Source organism: Cryptomeria japonica, chromosome 3 (assembly GCF_030272615.1).
Source record: "Cryptomeria japonica chromosome 3, Sugi_1.0, whole genome shotgun sequence".
In the NCBI taxonomy this organism is placed as follows: domain Eukaryota; kingdom Viridiplantae; phylum Streptophyta; class Pinopsida; order Cupressales; family Cupressaceae; genus Cryptomeria; species Cryptomeria japonica.
The window spans coordinates 702,610,054-702,628,284 of record NC_081407.1 but is presented as its reverse complement, the minus strand read 5'-3'; positions in this window follow the sequence as shown (position 1 = coordinate 702,628,284).

The window sequence follows — 18,231 nt, the reverse complement described above, 5'->3', positions numbered from 1 at the left end:
CCATATAATATAATTTTACCTCCCTTTTCAAATTCAACCAATAAGAGAAGAGGGTAGATAAGATAAATATAAATCATGTTTTTACAATTAGGTGGGAACATTTTATTATTTTATTTTAAAGTGTGTTTATACAACCCACTTAATGTAAAAGTCAAACTAATAAATAAAACATGAGCCACAATTAAATAAATCAAATGGGGAAAATAAATTAAATAAACCAAAGGCTCATAAATGAATTAAAGAACCAGATAAACAGTAAATACCAAATAAATATTAAACCATAGACGATTAAATAAATGAATAAACAATTAAATACCAATAAAAGGTCAAATCACAAATAAATATAAAACCACAACATAAGCTAAACAATAAATATTAAATATTAAATAATCATTAGAATAAATAAATATCAAATAATTAAATACCCAAAAAGGCAAGAATCCAATACATTAAATTAAACATTAGATAATCAAATAATCAAATCGCTATTAATCAAAATAAATAGAATAAACATTATTAACTATTTAATCTTGCATCAATAACCAAATAATCAATCTCGACATAATGGAATTAACCAACCAATACCAACATACTCCCAACACGGAAGAAACCAAGCTTACTAAATGACATGGCGACTTGCTCCAAGACATTGACAACTCACAGTGAACAACTTAGACCTAGAGTATGTGAGGGGAACTTGTGTCAACTCCCAACCACATACCATTGGGATTTAAAGACATGCTCAGACCTGTGGAGCCAAGAGGAGTTAGTGTTTGGTACCTACAAATCCTACATCTACAAAGCAACGATACAACATATGCATATATATATTATAACAGACAAGGGTTAGAGAATCGCAACGACACATCCCGCTCGCAATGAATGATGTGGCATTGTCTCTATCTCGAAGACATTCATACAATAATCAAACATACCATAAGCTCAACTCATCATAGATAATCATTAAATATGGTCAGTACATAAAAACATCATCAAGTGCATGATTAATAAAATTCATGACTATAGTAAGGAATATAAAATCCATCAACACTTATGCTCATCAAATCACCTGATCAATATAGTCTTTCAATAATATATCACATAATAAATATATAGTGTTTAATAAATCACATGATCAATAATGATAGTATCAGCATCATATAAATCATCTGAAATAGCCTATGCCCAATCATGTCTATCATGCATGAATTAAAAGTCAACTCTAGTCAAAACAAGTCAAGTCAAGGGTGGACCCTACACAATATCCCTATCTTTCAAGATGATGAAGCCATTATTCATTACCTTTGTTCAGTAAACCTGGAAACCTGTTCCACCAACAAATCTCATAATGAAGTTCTCAATCAAAAGAGTGCCAAGTATCTTAGTCGCAAAATGACTAAAATAAAAAATTAATCTAATGGTGAAAACCATTCAATGGCAGTATTAGATCATAAAAAAAGTAAAAACAAAGGACGTATCCAAAGGTGAAAACCTCTTTGAAGCGCCAAAGGATGAGAGACTTGACACTCTTCCTAAACATTATCAGGAAAGATCACCAATTTTTATTGAACCAACTCAATCAATCAACATCGACACTGAAGTAGCAACAAAGACCATACACCTGGTAGAGTCATTAACAGAGAAAGAACGACCTGACTTCACCAATTTCTTCAAAGAGAATAAAATCATTTTTTCTTGGTCTTATGCAGATATGTCAGGGTAGATCCAGATTTGATCATGCACCATTTATCTATAGCTCCAGGAGCTAAGTCAGTCAAGCAAAAACTAAGAAAAATGAACCCACGTGTCACATAATTGGTTAAAGAAGAACTGAAGAAGCTACTTGATGTAGGATTCATCTAACCCATAGATTATGTGAAATGGATCTCTAACATTGTACCTATATCCAAACCAGATAAAAACATCAGATTTTGTACAGATTTCAAGGATGTCAGCAAGGCTTGTCCAAAGCATGACTTTCCTTTACCCAACATCGACACAATTGTAGATCTAATAGAAGGACATGCACTATGTTATCACTCATGGATAGTTTTTCAAGATACAATCAAATCAAAATAGCACCAGAAGACCAACATAAAAAAACATTTACATGTCCATGGGGTACTTATTGCTAGAATGTCATGTCTTTCAGCTTGAACAATGTAGGAGCGGCCTATCAAAGAGAAATGACCATAATCTTTCATGACATGATACACACATTCTGTTAGGATTCCCACATATACTGAGAGGGGAGGTGAATCAGTATCTAACCGGTGAGTTGAATTTCTTAACTTAAAACATGTAGAACATATTATAACAGTGTACCAATAAACAAGAAATAATGCAATAAATAGAATTAGAAGCAACCACATCAAAAACACACCATAACACAATATTTTAACGAGGAAACCCGGTGTGGGAAAAAACTTGGTGGGATTTGTGACCCACAATATTCACTTATTGGCCAATAAGAGAATATTACTTACAAAAGGGGGCCTGCACATACAGGAAGGCCAAGTGCCTAGAGCTCACTGCTCAATGGGAAGTCACACTAACTTACAAAATGGATTATATAAATCAAGTGTCTTGTACTGCTTCAGAATAGCATCTATAATGCCAAATCCAGTACCGATTTCTGCTCTTCTTCTTACATAAACCCTTAACCTATATTTCACATAATAGGTCTACCTAATTACATTCTTCTATATATCTTCCTTACCTTTTTTTTGAATGTCCTACAATGATCTCTTATATATATGAGTCATTTTACAATGTTGCCAAGTCGGCTTCTAAAGATTTTACAATAAAATATAATATAACAAAAATCCTGTCGGCCTTTGTGCCGGTATGCTTCCTTTCTCTGTTGGTGCCAGTGGCCTAAGTGCCAATGTAGAGTCTGATCTTGCTAGTGTCGGTGTAATGCCTTTCTGGTGCTATAGGATTGTAAGGCTACCATCAATGACAAAACCTTCAATCACCTACAATGTCTCATTGGAGTGTGCATATGCCAACAATCTACCCCTTTGGCATTGATGGCAACACTCATGAGAAAATTCAAAAGTGTATCCAAAACTTGTAATCCAAAAATATTTCCAAAAATAAGTTACCAAAAGTATAAGAACTCCCCCTGAGTAGATAAGTCTTCTGTCGGTTATTTTCTCATACTACAACTCCCCCTTTGGCATCAATGACAAAGGTTGTCAAGGTGTCAATAGAGTTGTAGTCTCAACCTTGTAACTAGGTGGTTACAATTTGAAAAAGATCCACCAAAATCAAGTTTATACTTTCCATAAACTTCTTGTTGTCCTTTATTGTTGTCTCTGTTCTTTGAACTGTACTGGTGAGGTGTTGCATATGCTTTGTCGGTGGTCTCTATCCTTGTACTAGTGCCTCAAATATTTCCTTCTGTAATGATGCTAGATAGTCCAGTCTTGGACTCATTCTTAGTCTCAGATTGTTTGCCTTATTCACTATTCTCTCCTTTTCTCTTCCAAACTTAAGTAGCTCTTCCTCAAAACTTGTTATCCTTTGTTCAAAAACTGATAATGTATCAGGTGAGTTAACAAAATTGTCAGCAAGTTTATTGATTTCATCCTGTACCTTGCTCATTTTCTTATCTATGTCAACTATTAGAAAGTTTGTCTTACAGATGTCTCTATACAGAGTTTTGAATTCCTTCAGTGAGTTGTACAGTTCTGGTAGAAGTGTGTCAAATTCCCTAGTACACTTCTTTATTTGATCTTCAAAGCATTTTTGTTTTTCAATTTCCAACTTATCCTTGAATGCTTCTTCCTTTATTTGCTCAATAGTCACTTTATTCTCAGTGATGTATTTACCCAAAGTCTCAAGTTGGCTTAAATAATCATTATTGTCTATGTTGCAGTTAGGAGCTATCATCTTCAAAATTGGGATTATGTCATCTATAGCTTTATAAGCCTGTAAACTACAATCTGTTGTCTTTTTAATGGAGTCCAAAAGTACTTCAGTTACATTTGTAGATTTGTAACCTGTTGAGGAGGAACCTATATTATGAATTCTACTGGTGGAGGAAGTAACCAAGCTTGTAGTGACCTTTGGTAGGTCTGTCTGCGTTTCCATTTCTTTAAGCAAGGGTTTTTGTACTTCTCCTGTTGCCGGTGGCACTGTTTCCATGTGAACTTGTTCTTGTTCCAGAGCCTGTTGCTTTGCTTGTCTCTCTATCTATTGCTCTATTGGAGTCTCTATCTGATTCTCTACTTGTTGCTCTGTATTATCAATCTTATCAATTGTCGGTGGCTCAATAGCCATATCTGTCTTGCTGGTTGTGTCCTAATCTATCATAATGTTGATTGTTTGAGTATCAACATCTACTGTGTATAAAACTTTAGGATCAAGATTAGTATCCTCTATATCCATACTCTCATATGTCAGTTTATCTTTAGTTGTTGTTACAGGTGGAGTAGTTAGAGGCGGTGGGAGTAAGTTGTCTTTTACTTTGATGCTCGGAGGTCCACCAACCTTTCCTTTTCCTTTGTCCTTGTCCTTCAGATATACTTTTATTGGTTTGGGGTTCCTGTACTCTTCCTATTTTTCCTTTTCAACAAGGAATATATCCCATGGATTTTTTGTTTCCTCTGTTATCTCTTTTACTCTTCCAACCATTAATCCAATATGCCAGTGTGTAGTAGAGAAATGACCAGTTGGCTTCTATAATTAAGTCATCTATTTCTTTAGGTGAGTTTACTAGGTAAATAGAAAATAACTTCTCAACTTTAATTTTCTTATCAAGCTCTACAACAACTTGTCTTCTTGCTTCCAATCTCTTGAACAGTTCATCTAGTAGTTCATCTACCACTTCCATTAACAACTTCTTATAGATGTCCAAGTGGAAAATGACACTATTTTCAACTTGTTCTTTCTCATCTGCTGACAGTGTATCATATACCTTTCCTATGTTCTTTAGTTTCCCCTCTTCTGTGATTTCATTTAGCAATTTGTCAAGAGGGGTCATGTTTTGTTTAGTCCTTTTCTTCTTTGGTTTTGTCTTTCTAACTGGAGACCTCACTGCCTGTTGTTTTTGTCTAGTTCTTCTAGGTGAAGGTGTGGATGCCCGTGAAGGATCCCTTTTCCTTACAACTCTTTTGAATGTTGCAGGCATATCATTCTCTGAAGAAGTAGCTACTAGCGATAGGTGAGTTTTAGGTTGTAATGTTACTAACTCATCCTTAGTGATGTCGGTTTGTTTCAATACATCTTCTTTGATAGCTTTAGCCTGTCTAGAGCCTCTTCTCACAACTGTTTCAACCTTTTTCACTCTTTTCTTAGATTGAATTTGACTCTCTATGGTCTCAGCACTACCAAATACTTCTTCCTCTGGTTCCCTGGGTGCTTCAAGAAGTTTTTTAGCATAGGTCTCAATGATATGATCACCGGTCTCATAACCCATCTTAGTTACCCAAATTGTTCTTGGGATAACTGCTTCCATCTAGATCTCATCCTTTTTTATCACAAAACATATGTCATCCTTGTATTTGTTTACAATCTTCTGTGACAGTCTCATTCTTTTCTTCATCCTAGCCTTTAGTGCTTGAAAATAGTCATGGATATTATGTTCCTTATTTTCACCCATGTTGTTGAATAAGTCTATTAATTGTTTTCCTACCGGTATATCAAATCCAAGGTTCTTATTGCCTATATTGGGAACCTGTTTGGTTATATGTAGCATCAAGCATACAAGTAGATTACCAAACCTAAAAGTCCCTTTCTTATCCTTCTTGATTTTACCTAAGTTATCAATCAACTCATCTTTTAACCATTCACATACATCAATTTTCACATTGTCCTTAGCCATGTCATAAGCACTCTTTATGCATAAACTGGAAATTGAGTTAAGTCTATTTGCATGAGTTGCTTTGTACCCTAAAATAATGCTAACATATCTCACATTTATATCTGTCACATCATTAACCCTCAAACACCTTCTGTCGAATGTTGCACCAGTTAAGTTCATTACTAGGTCATTTGAGACCTTCTTAGTTTTGTGTGGTCTGTTACCGGTGGAAGGTAACCCAGTTACAGCTTTCATAGCTTCCTTTGTAATTTTGTGAATTGAATTGTGAGGCCCTACCCCAATTCAATCTAGCATTTCAGTGATTTTTATGTTGAGACTATTATAGATGCTTTATTTTTATGCATTATGGATTTAGAACTTATATGATTCCATGATTTGGATAACATTACTATATGTTGATGCTTCATTTATATGCTCTATGATATAGAACTCTATATGATTCTAGAATAGGATGAAATTGAGATGATATATGTCACTATTAGATTTGCAGGACTTTACTATGATGATAGAAATAGGATGCATGTTTTATGTGTGGATCAAAATTATGATATTGCTTATGTGGAGTTGTTTGGATGTAAGATGTATTGATTTGTGTAAATGTATATTGTATGCAGAGTGTTTGATGTGTATTCTTATTCATGTGTTTTATATTATATGAGGTTATTTGAAATTACTAATGTGTAATTGAGATGTGCAGGAAAATTATCCATGTGACCATGGAAATATTATCGAGAACCAAACCTAGACCTATGTACATTCGTAAGACTAGGGTTTGTCTATTTGCAGAGACAACACCCCGTTTGTATAGTATTTTATTTGTAAAAGTGGATGTGGCATGTGTGTTAGATTGAATTTATTTATTTGTGTAAATCCAACAAGAGACGAGATTTCATGTATAATTTTGTAAAAGTATTTTTATTGTGTCACTTGACACATGTGTTGATTTACGTTTTTTTTTTTTTTACTTGTCTCTTGGAGGGAGTTGTTTAACCATAGCTTTTTCAATTAATTTAATGTGATTCCATAATTGCCTTGGGAAGAGAATCTTTGGGGTGGTCAACTTAAGTTTGACCCGAAAATTAACTTCAAAGGGGTTTAAAAGGGGTTAAATGGACACTTAGGGGTAGTTTAAGAGTGTTTCCAAAAGCCCATAAGGTATACCTAAGGGTTAGGAGTAATTTTAGGCATGTTTCAACTCCCATGTGACCATTTAGACACCCTAAAAAGTAGGTTTCCTAAGTTGAGCGAAAATTGAAAATTAGAAGGCATCACCTAAGTTGTTAACTTTTTTTTTTTTATGAGAGATCCTTTCGGATCTTTTTCGAACTTTTCCTGTTTCAATTTTACAAACTTGTGAGAACTCTCACTGAGGGCTTTTTAGGCAAGAATGAGAGATTTTGTGGGTAATCACCCACTCTCCAATTTTTTGGAGACAAGAATTTTGAAAGAAATGATAGATTTGGTTTTAGGAATTTGGCTAAGTGTAGAGAAGCAAGGGATTGTGGATTTGGGCTGCTCATCCTCAACTAATCTACCATACCTTTGGGCATTTTGAAGGTTGGTTTAACTTTCTTGTAATGTTTTTCATATTACATGTTATGTTGAAAAGAATTGCTTGTGTAAAAAGGCTAGTTTCTTGTATGTTTTCCTTGGAAAATTATTTGTGTTGGTTGTTTTACTTATTGTATGCATTTTATGTGCTTTGGGAGTAACCAAGGCCTCCTACTCTTGGGAGAGAGGATGGTCTTGTGGGTGGTAGAAGTTTGACAGCTCTCGAGTGAGAGGCTCCCGTTATGAGAGTGATCGCAAGGGATATTTATGTGACCCTTGCTACATGGCTTGTTTATGCATTTGGGGGTCATAAGGAGGGAAATAAGACATGAATGCCTTGGGGAGCATAAGGATGTGGGGTTGTTATACTTATGATGTATTTGGTTTGTCATTAGGTGGCTTTGTGTTTTACCATACTTGCAGTCTCCTTAAGGTACTTGGTCCACTACCACCCTTGAAAAGAAATCACAATGTGTGGTGCAGTGTAGCCTGGGTTGGGAATGTGTTTGTGAAATGTTTTCCCTTGTTTATTTTGTTTGCATGTGTGTAACCTATCTAGGGCTTGGTTCTCCAAGCTCAGGGGTGGCTACTAGTTAGCCTAGGCTTGGAGGTGAGCACTCCATGGTCATAGCTTCTGATTTATTGCAGGTTGTTGGAAGAAATGAATAGGACATGTAGATGTGGCTGGAGTTATTGTAGGTCCCGGAGACAACTGAGATGGGGGGGGAGAATCAATTGTCAAATAAATTCAAACCAAAATCTTATTAACCAACTTAATGCTTAATACCGGTAAGACAGTTAAGTATGCCGGTAAACAATGTTAACAGAAAATTGCTATACTGGTAAGAATTAATATATAAAACATAAGCACAAAGTCATCCACAACACATGACACCAATATTTGTATGTGGAAACCCTATAAGGGGAAAAACCATGGTGGGAAACCTTACCCACAATCAGATGATAGTACTGCAGATAGTAAGTGTACAAAGAGGGGTTTGCACATGCAGAAAGGCCAACAGCCTAGAGCTCACTGCTCAATCACAAATGGGAGTCACACTGACTACAGTTGGATGGTTAAATCTAATGAGAATGTACTGCACAAAATAGCATTTTCATATGCTAGATTCAGTACCGGTGTAATGCTGATATGCTTCTACAAAAACCTAACTTCACCTTCAAATGATGTCTTCGTGCATATCCCTGCTTGATCTCGCATATACCCTTCCTTAAATTTTTTTCACATTCCACATTTGATCTTACAAATAAGATCTTACATTTATATCATACCCTAAGACCAATTTTAGTAGGTCGGCTCTACAAGATATTATGATAAAAACATTTTACAAATAATACAATATCCGATGCAATAACCGATTGAACATGTCAGCTTGATGCATTTACAACAATAATAAATCATCTCCATAGCTTGCCATGCTGATCTGGAAAAGATAAGCCTATCGGTGTACCCTAGATAACCTGGACCTATTTGCCGGTAAAAGCAAATATGCAAATAAGAATATACCAATGATTATTACTTCAAAATAAAGTGTCCACATGATGTCTTCGACATTACCAAGTGTCTTCCATGTCATTGCAGGTACCGGTGAACATTATATCCTGCCGGTTAACCATATACTGGTAACTGTTGCACAGTTTACTGTTAGCCGGTGAATGTTGCTGGATCTCCAAAGTAGGTGTATTTAGCAGGTGTTGACATCAATGACAAAACCATACCAAAATACCAACAGTTATTTATAAATGTAATTATTGTTCTTTGAAAGTCCTCATTTATTTGAATTGAGATACCTATTTGTAAAGTGACAATAAAGTCTTGGAAATATGTTTTAAAGATATTTAATATTTAATTATGCTATACTACATAAAAGAAATGAGTAACTCTGGTTTTAGTTTTCTATATTTCTGAAAAATAACATTTGTTGTTTTTAGAATATTTTGAAAAGAAAGTAATTTATTTATTCCCTTTATGCATTTAAAACAAAATATTAGAAAAGAAATGAATTAGATTTGCATGCATGCAGTAGGTTCGAAATAAAACATTTAGACCTATACATGGTAGTGCAAAAGTTAGTTATTTCAATCTGTCTTTTCATTTATTTGCAGAAATTAAAATCTAAGTTAGATAGTCTATCTAGTTTAAATAAAAAATATATTTTTATAGTTGCTGTATAAAATTATTTAATTTTGTCATTTACTTTATGCAGAAAAATAAATCTAAGGTCAAAATAGTACATCTATGATTTAGCTACAAGGTATATTAAAAAAAAAAAGAAAGAAAAAAATTTACATGGGTTTAATTCTGAATATTGTAGTCAATCTATTTTAACAGTTTCAAAAAAAATATACATTATCAGTATTTTTGCATAATAGAGAATCAGCCTGAGTTTCAATTGTATGAGTTAGCAATATATACATATATATATAAAATAAATAAACAAAAAAAAAATTTAAGTATGAAAAAAAGGTTTCGTGGGGGGGTGGGGGACGAACCCACTATGTGTACACACAATGGGCGGCCCGTGGGCGGCGCCAAAGCACTGCCACTATGTGGACACATAGTGGTCGATGCCCCGCGCCACCACTGTGTGGTCACACAGTGGGCGGTGCCCGGCACCCCACCGCCTCTTCAAAATAAACGCCTCTACTCTCTCATGTCCGCCTTGCAAAAAAAATAAGGGAAAAAAAATAAAACCCTAGCCGGGGTAGGGCTAGGGTTGAATAAAATAAAGTGGTTAAAATAAAATTAAAAAGGTGGTTTTATAATAATAAAAAGATTAGGGTTTTTCATGGACATTTTGATAATGGAAAATATAAATATATTATATAAATATATATATATATATATATATATAGAGAGAGAGAGAGAGAGAGAGAGTTAAAATAATATGGATGGATAGGGTAAATTGTAATTTATTCATTTAGATGTTTATATTATAGATATGTTTGAAATAAACATAATGGATATAATTTATTATGATGATTAATTTCATTTTAAATTTGTAATCTATTTTGCAGAATATTTACTTAGGAACTTATATAAATATTTAAGATATTTTGCCTATAAGGGGACATTTTAAATATAGGTAAATGAGGAGATTAAAACTTTATAGGAAAAAAAATCATTATGTATTCAATTACCCTCTAGTCGATTTAGTCTAGACACATTTTAATTAAATCTCAAAATAAAAATATAGACATTAATGAATCTAAGTGCTAGGACTAATTTAATTAGTTCCTAAAAGTAATTAATGGTTATTGGTGAGTAGCATTATCCTTGTGAATTAATTTTGAGATTTTTGGTTAAATTAATTTGTTGATTAAAGAATGATGAGATAATAAATAATATTTTTAGTATTCCGCATTTAAGTTAAATATTATTTTTGCTTACCTAAGTTAGGGATTAGAGTTAACTCAAGCATAGTTAAAGACAAAACTTGATAGTGTGCCTCATTTTAGCATCATGTAATGTCGATAGGTTGTGATTTAAAAAAAAAAAATTATCCCGTTCATGCCCAAAAGTTTGGGCATGACATTTTGGTATCAGAGCAAGGTTTCCAACACTAGGAACCTTTCTCCATTACGTTTTGCTTTAATTATTTAATTAATTTTATTATACTAATTTTCTAGGATATTTAAATTTAATTAATTAAATATTTTTCCAAAGGAAATTAGTATTTAATTTATTTTATTTTATTGTTCTCTTAAGGATGCCTCTGACTATGCGACAAGCTCACAAGTGCAGAAGGGTTCCTATGCATGTATGCATGACACACGAAGAGGTCAATAGGGAGGAATCGGTTCCGGAAGTGAACCTAGAGGCTCCTCCCGAACAGCCAATTGGCCCAAATTGAAACCTCTTAGAAGCAATCCACAACCTAATTAATATAGTCCAGGATAGGCTTCCAGCCGGGGATCATCATGTTGAAAATCAGAACTCAGGGAGTCATAGATCGGCTGATAGGGAATGGAGTAGGAGTCCACCTCCTATTCCCATAGAGAGTCAGGGTGTAAATGAGTCAGAGTCTGTGCACCTACCAGAACCACCTCCAGTGGCATCACCAATATATTATGAGAGAGCTCGTCAAGAGCCAAGGGATCTTATCAGGGAAGTTATGCACCTCCAGCCACCATCTTTTGGGGGATCTACGGATGGGGTAGAAGCTGAGGCATGTCTTTTGAGCCTTGAGAGGTGCTTTGCATTGTGCTCTTACGAGAGAAATCTAAAGGCACGTGTAGTAGTCCATCTATTGAGAGGAACGACCTCCACGTGGTGGAGACAGGAGGAATACAACTATGGTTTAGTGCCTGATACTCTCACTTGGGAGATATTTACAGAGACATTCAGAGAGAGGTACTTGTCAGAATATTACAGATAGCGTAGGATAGATGAGTTCCATGACCTCTAGCAAAAGGGTCTCTCAGTGACCCAGTATGAGAGAAAATTCTTTGAGCTCTTACCATACGTGGACTATCTTAAGGATGTAAAACTTCTCGTCAACCATTTCATCAGAGGGATAAATGATGGCATAGCAGGATCAGTGAGGATGTCCGCTCTAGGGAGCCTTCAAGTTGTCATGGAGAAGGCATTGATAGCAGAAGAGATTCAGGTTAGACCACAGGATACTAGGGATCAGTTCCAGAACTAAAACCCTACACCCTAGACATATGGATTTTAGAAACCCCATTGGAAGGGTAATAACAAAAACACAAACGGGTTCTCCAAACCCCCTCCTCTGCACCAGTCACAACAAAACTAGAGGCAAAAGCCTCCATAGTATCAGTAGGGCACAAAGCCCAAGCAATGGCAGTCTCAGGGTCAGAGGCGAGATCAGAGGGCTCAGGTGCCTTACACACCTCCGGTGAGGACTCAGTGGTCCTCTAGGGGTGGGTATAGTGGATCTAGCAAGACATGAGGATAGGCTTTCTCTAGGCCTTAGGGTGTCCAGTTTGAGGCACGCGGTGCTTGCTTTACATGTGGAGCCATGGGGCATATGGCGAGGGATTGTCCTCAGGATCAGATGGTAGGAAATCAATGGATGGCCGCATCAGAGCCTACAGTTGGAGATATGGGCAGGTCCCATAGGGTATTCACAGCGGTTGACAACCGCCAGGCTGAGCACCAGGCCACAGTCATTGAGGCTGCAGGTATGATCAAAGGTAGCAGTGTATCTATATTATTTGATTCAGGAGCTATTGAATCCTTTACATCTCCATTAGTTGTGGAGTGTTGTGGGCTAGTGGCAACTAGACAGGGTGTCAGTTGGGAAGTGGAGTTAGCTTCAGGGGCTAGAGTGTCAGTGGAATCAAAGGTTAGGGCATGTCAGCTGCAGATTGGCAATACCACCATCTTAGTAGACCTTAGAGTTACACCACTTGGATCTTATGGTATCGTACCTGGCATGGATTGTCTTTATGCCCACAGAGCCAAGATGGATTTCCACAAGAAGGAAATTGAGTGTGAGGATGATCAGGGTTCGCCCATAGTAATCACCAGGATTCAGAGACCCGTGTCTCTTTGTATGATCTCCGCAATGTAGCTTAAGCAGAGCATGCAAAAAGGATGTCATCTTTTTGCCATCACTATCAATGATAGGGAGGAAGAGGATGGAAAGGAAACATCAATTGATGACCATCCTATCCTTAAGGGATATTCAGACATATTTCCCTTAGAGCTACTTGGAATGTTGCCCCGTAGAGAGATTGACTTTCATATAGACCTTGTACCAGGAGCTGAGACAGTTTCAAGAGCACCTTATAGGATGACCACAAATGAGCTTAATGAGCTCAAGATGTAGCTTGAGGAACTAATAGAGAAGGGTCACATTCGTCCTAGCGTATCCCCTTGGGGTGCACTAATCATCTTCATGAAGAAGAAGGATGGGACTCTCTGATTATGCATGGATTATAATCAGTTGAACAAAGTAACCATCAAGAACCAATATCCTTTGACCAGAATTGATGACTTATTCAACCAACTCCAGGGTACCAAAGTATTTTCCAAAATTGATCTGAAGTTAGGATACCATCAGTTGAGGATAGTGGAAAGCGATATCCACAAGACCGCATTTTGCACTAGATATGGCCACTATGAGTTCACCATGGTTCCATTCGGTCTTACGAATGCTCCAGCTATTTTCATGAGCCTCATGAATGGGATATTCTGCACATTTCTGGACCACTTTGTGATTGTGTTCCTCGATGATATATTGATATATTCTCAGAATGAGAAAGAGCATGAGAAGCACCTGAGACAGGTCTTGCAGTGTTTGAGGGACAATCAGTTATTTGTTAGTTTGTCAAAGTGTGCTTTCTTTCGATCAGAGGTCAAGTACCTTGGGCACGTTATTTCTAGTGATGGGATCTTAGTAGACCCATCCAAGATCAGAGCTATTATGGATTGGCCAGCGCCAACTAGTGTGATAGAGGTTAGGAGCTTAATGGGCTTAGCAGGTTATTACCGACGCTTTGTTGAGGGATTCTCTAGAGTTGCACATCCTATTACTTCTCTTCAGTGTAAAGGGAAGAAATTTGAGTGGACAGAGGAGTGCGAGAGGGCCTTTCAGGAACTCAAAAAGGCACTTACTAGCGCACCTATCCTTGTAGTACCAGATCCCTTAGCTAACTTCATGGTTTGCACAGATGCTTCCCTAGAGGGTTTAGGAGCAGTCCTTATGTAGGATGGTAGGGCTATATATTTTGAGTCTAGGAAACTTAAGACTCATGAACTTAACTACCCTACTCATGACCTTGAGCTTGCAGTAGTAGTGCATGCACTTGTGAGGTGGAGACACTTCCTTTTGGGTCATCATTTCAAGCTTCATTCAGACCATCAGAGTCTTCAGTACATATTTACTCAGCCGAATCTTAATGCACGACAGAGGAGATGGATGGAGTTCTTGTGCAAATATGATTTTGTTCACTACATCAAAGGGAAAGAAAACATAGTTGTTGATGCCTTGAGTAGGAGACGTCACGAGGTATACGCTATATCTATGGGCATGGATTTGAGGGACCGTATACTACAGCAGTTGCCAAAGGATGGATGGTATTCAGAGGTTTGTCAGGTGATACAATCTTAGGATACTCTAGAAGGGAAATATGTGGATTATTCTTTAGATTGTGATGGACTATTATGCCATAGAGGGCGCATCTATGTACCTTCTTCTAGGGGATTACAAGAGTTCATTGTCATGGAGGCTCATAGAGCTCCTTATGCAGCACATCTCAGAGTTAAGAAGATGCATGCTGACTTGAGATAGTTATATCATGGGCTAGGAATGCGGCAGCTCATTGCTAAGTTAGTAGCCCAATGCCTCGAGTGTCAGAGAGTAAAGGCGGAGCACCGCCATCTAGGTGGGTTGCTCCAATCTCATGCTATACCAGAGTGGAAGTGGGATACTATATCCATGGATTTCATCATTGGTCTTCCTATGTCATCTTGCTGCCATGATGCCATCTTGGTGATAGTTGACAAGTTGACCAAAGTGGCCCAATTTTCACCAGTTTTGACTACCTTCACAGCACCAGCAGTGGCACAGGTGTTCTTACGAGACATTGTCAGACTTCATGGTGTTCCATGCAAGATTATTTCTGATAGGGATTCCCTCTTCACTTCTTCCTTTTGGAAGGCATTACAGGCAGCTATGGGCACTAAGCTCAACTTCAGTACAGCTTATCATCTAGAAATGGATGGTCAGACAGAGAGGGTTAACCAGGTGTTAGAGGATATGCTTCACATGTATGTCATGGATCATCATACCAAATGGGAAGAGTACCTTCCCTTAGTGGAGTTTACCTATAACAATGGGCATCACACTTCTTTGGGGATGTCACCCTATCAGGCATTATATGGCAGGCCTTCTAGGACACCGTTGAGTTGGGACCGCATAGAGGATAGAGTTGCTATTGGTCCTAAGATAGTTCAGGATATGGAGCAACAGGTGGATTTGATTAGGCAGCGTCTTAGAGAGGCATAGGATAGATCGTAGCTACTTGGTTGGAGATAGAGACTTCTTGAGAGTGTGATCGCATAAGAGTCCAATCCATTATGGAAAGGGTTCTAAGCTCGCACCTCGCTTTGTAGGACCATTTGAGATCCTTGAGAGGATAGAACTAGTTGCCTACTATTTAGCATTGTCACCTAGCCTATCACGCATCCATGATGTGTTTCATGTATCGGTTTTGAGGAAGTATATCTATGATGAGTCTCATATATTAGATTAAGATGCCTTATAGGTGGAGTTGGATGGGCAACTAGCTTTGGAGCCCATTCGCATTTTGGCACACCAGATGCTGGCCCTTCAAGGTCGAGAGATGGACCAGGTTAGGGTCCAGTGGGATTGCTATGATGAGGTTACGGCTTCATGGGAGAATGCAGCACATATGCGATCAGAGTACCCCCACCTTTTTTATGAACTCCAGGAGGAAGTTCATGCCTAGAGGGGGAGGGTGTGAGGCCCTACCCCGATTCAATCTAGCATTTCAGTGATTTTTATGTTGAGACTATTATAGATGCTTTATTTTTATGCCTTATGGATTTAGAACTTATATGATTCCATGATTTGGATAACATTGCTATATGTTGATACTTCATTTATATGCTCTATGATATAGAACTCTATATGATTCTATAATAGGATGAATTTGAGGTGATATATGTCATTATTGGATTTGTAGGACTTTACTATGATGATAGAAATAGGATGCATGTTTTATGTGTGGATCAAAATTATGATATTGCTTATGTGGAGTTGTTTGGATGTAATATGTATTGATTTGTGTAAATGTATATTGTATGCAAAGTGTTTGAGGTGGATTCTTATTCATGTGTTTTATATTATATGAGGTTATTTGAAATTACTAATGTGTAATTGAGATGCACAAGAAAATTATCCATGTGACCATGGAAATATTATCGAGAACCAAACCTAGACCTATGTACGTTCGTAAGACTAGGGTTTGTCTATTTGGAGAGACAACACCCCGTTTGTATAGTATTTTATTTGTAAAAGTGGATGTGGCATGTGTGTTAGATTGAATTTATTTATTTGTGTAAATCCAACAAGAGATGAGATTTCATGTATAATTTTGTAAAAGTATTTTTATTGTGTCACTTGACACATGTGTTCATTTACGTTTTGTTTTTTTTTAATTGTCTCTTGGAGGGAGTTGTTTAACCATACTTTTTTCAATTAATTTAATGTGATTCCATAATTGCCTTGGGAAGAGAATCTTTGGGGTGGTCAACTTAAGTTTGACCCAAAAATTAACTTCAGAGGGGTTTAAAAGGGGTTAAATGGACACCTAGGGGTAGTTTAAGAGTGTTTCCAAAAGCCCATAAGGTATACCTAAGGGTTAGGAGTAATTTTAGGCATGTTTCAACTCCCATGTGACCCTTTAGACACCCTAAAAAGTAGGTTTCCTAAGTTGAGCGAAAATTGAAAATTAGAAGGCATCACCTAAGTTGTTAACTTTCCTTTTTGATGAGAGATCCTTTTGGACCTTTTTCAGACTTTTCCTATTTCAGTTTTAGAAACCTGTGAGAACTCTCGCTGAGGGCTTTTTAGGCAAGAATGAGAGATTTTGTGGGTAATCACCCACTCTCCATTTTTTTGGAGACAAGAATTTTGAAAGAAAAGATAGATTTGGTTTTAGGAATTTGGCTAAGTGTAGAGAAGCAAGGGATTGTGGATTTGGGCTGCTCATCCTCAACTAATCTACCATACCTTTGGGCATTTTGAAGGTTGGTTTAACTTTCTTGTAATGTTTTTCATATTGCATGTTATGTTGAAAAGAATTGCTTGTGTAAAAAGGCTAGTTTCTTGTATGTTTTCCTTGGAAAATTATTTGTGTTGGTTGTTTTACTTATTGTATGCATTTTATGTGCTTTGGGAGTAACCAAGGCCTCCTACTCTTGGGAGAGAGGTGGGTGGTAGAAGTTTGACAGCCCTCAAGTGAGAGGCTCCCATTATGAGAGTGATCACAAGGGATATTTATGTGACCCTTGCTACATGGCTTGTTTATGCATTTGGGGGTCATAAGGAGGGAAATAAGGCCTGAATGCCTTGGGGGGCATAAGGATGTGGGGTTGTTATACTTATGATGTATTTGGTTTGTCATGAGGTGGCTTTGTGTTTTACCATACTTGCAGTCTCCTTAAGGTACTTGGTCCACTACCACCCTTGAAAAGAAATCACAATGTGTGGTGCGGTGTAGCCTGGGTTGGGAATGTGTTTGTGAAATGTTTTCCCTTGTTTATTTTGTTTTCATGTGTGTAACCTATCTAGGGCTTGGTTCTCCAAGCTCAGGGGTGGCTACTAGTTAGCCTAGGCTTGGAGGTGAGCACTCCATGGTCATAGCTTCTGATTTATTGCAGGTTGTTGGAAGAAAAGAATAGGACATGTAGATGTGGCTGGAGTTATTTGTTGCAGAAAAATATTTGTAAATGTAATTATTATTCTTTGAAAGTCCTCATTTATTTGAATTGAGAGACCTATTTGTAAAGTGACAATAAAGTCTTGGAAATATGTTTTAAAGATATGTAATATTTATTGATGATATACTGCAGAAAAGAAATGAGTAACTCTGGTTTTAGTTTTCTATATTTTTGAAAAATAACATTTGTTGTTTTGAAGATATTTTGAAAATAAAGTAATTTATTTATTCCCTTTATGCATTTAAAACAAAATATTAGAAAAGAAATGAATTAGATTTGCATGCATGCAGTAGGTTGGAAATAAAACATTTAGACCTATACATGGTAGTGCAAAAGTTAGTTATTTCAATTTGTCTTTTCATTTATTTGCAGAAATTAAAATCTAAGTTAGATA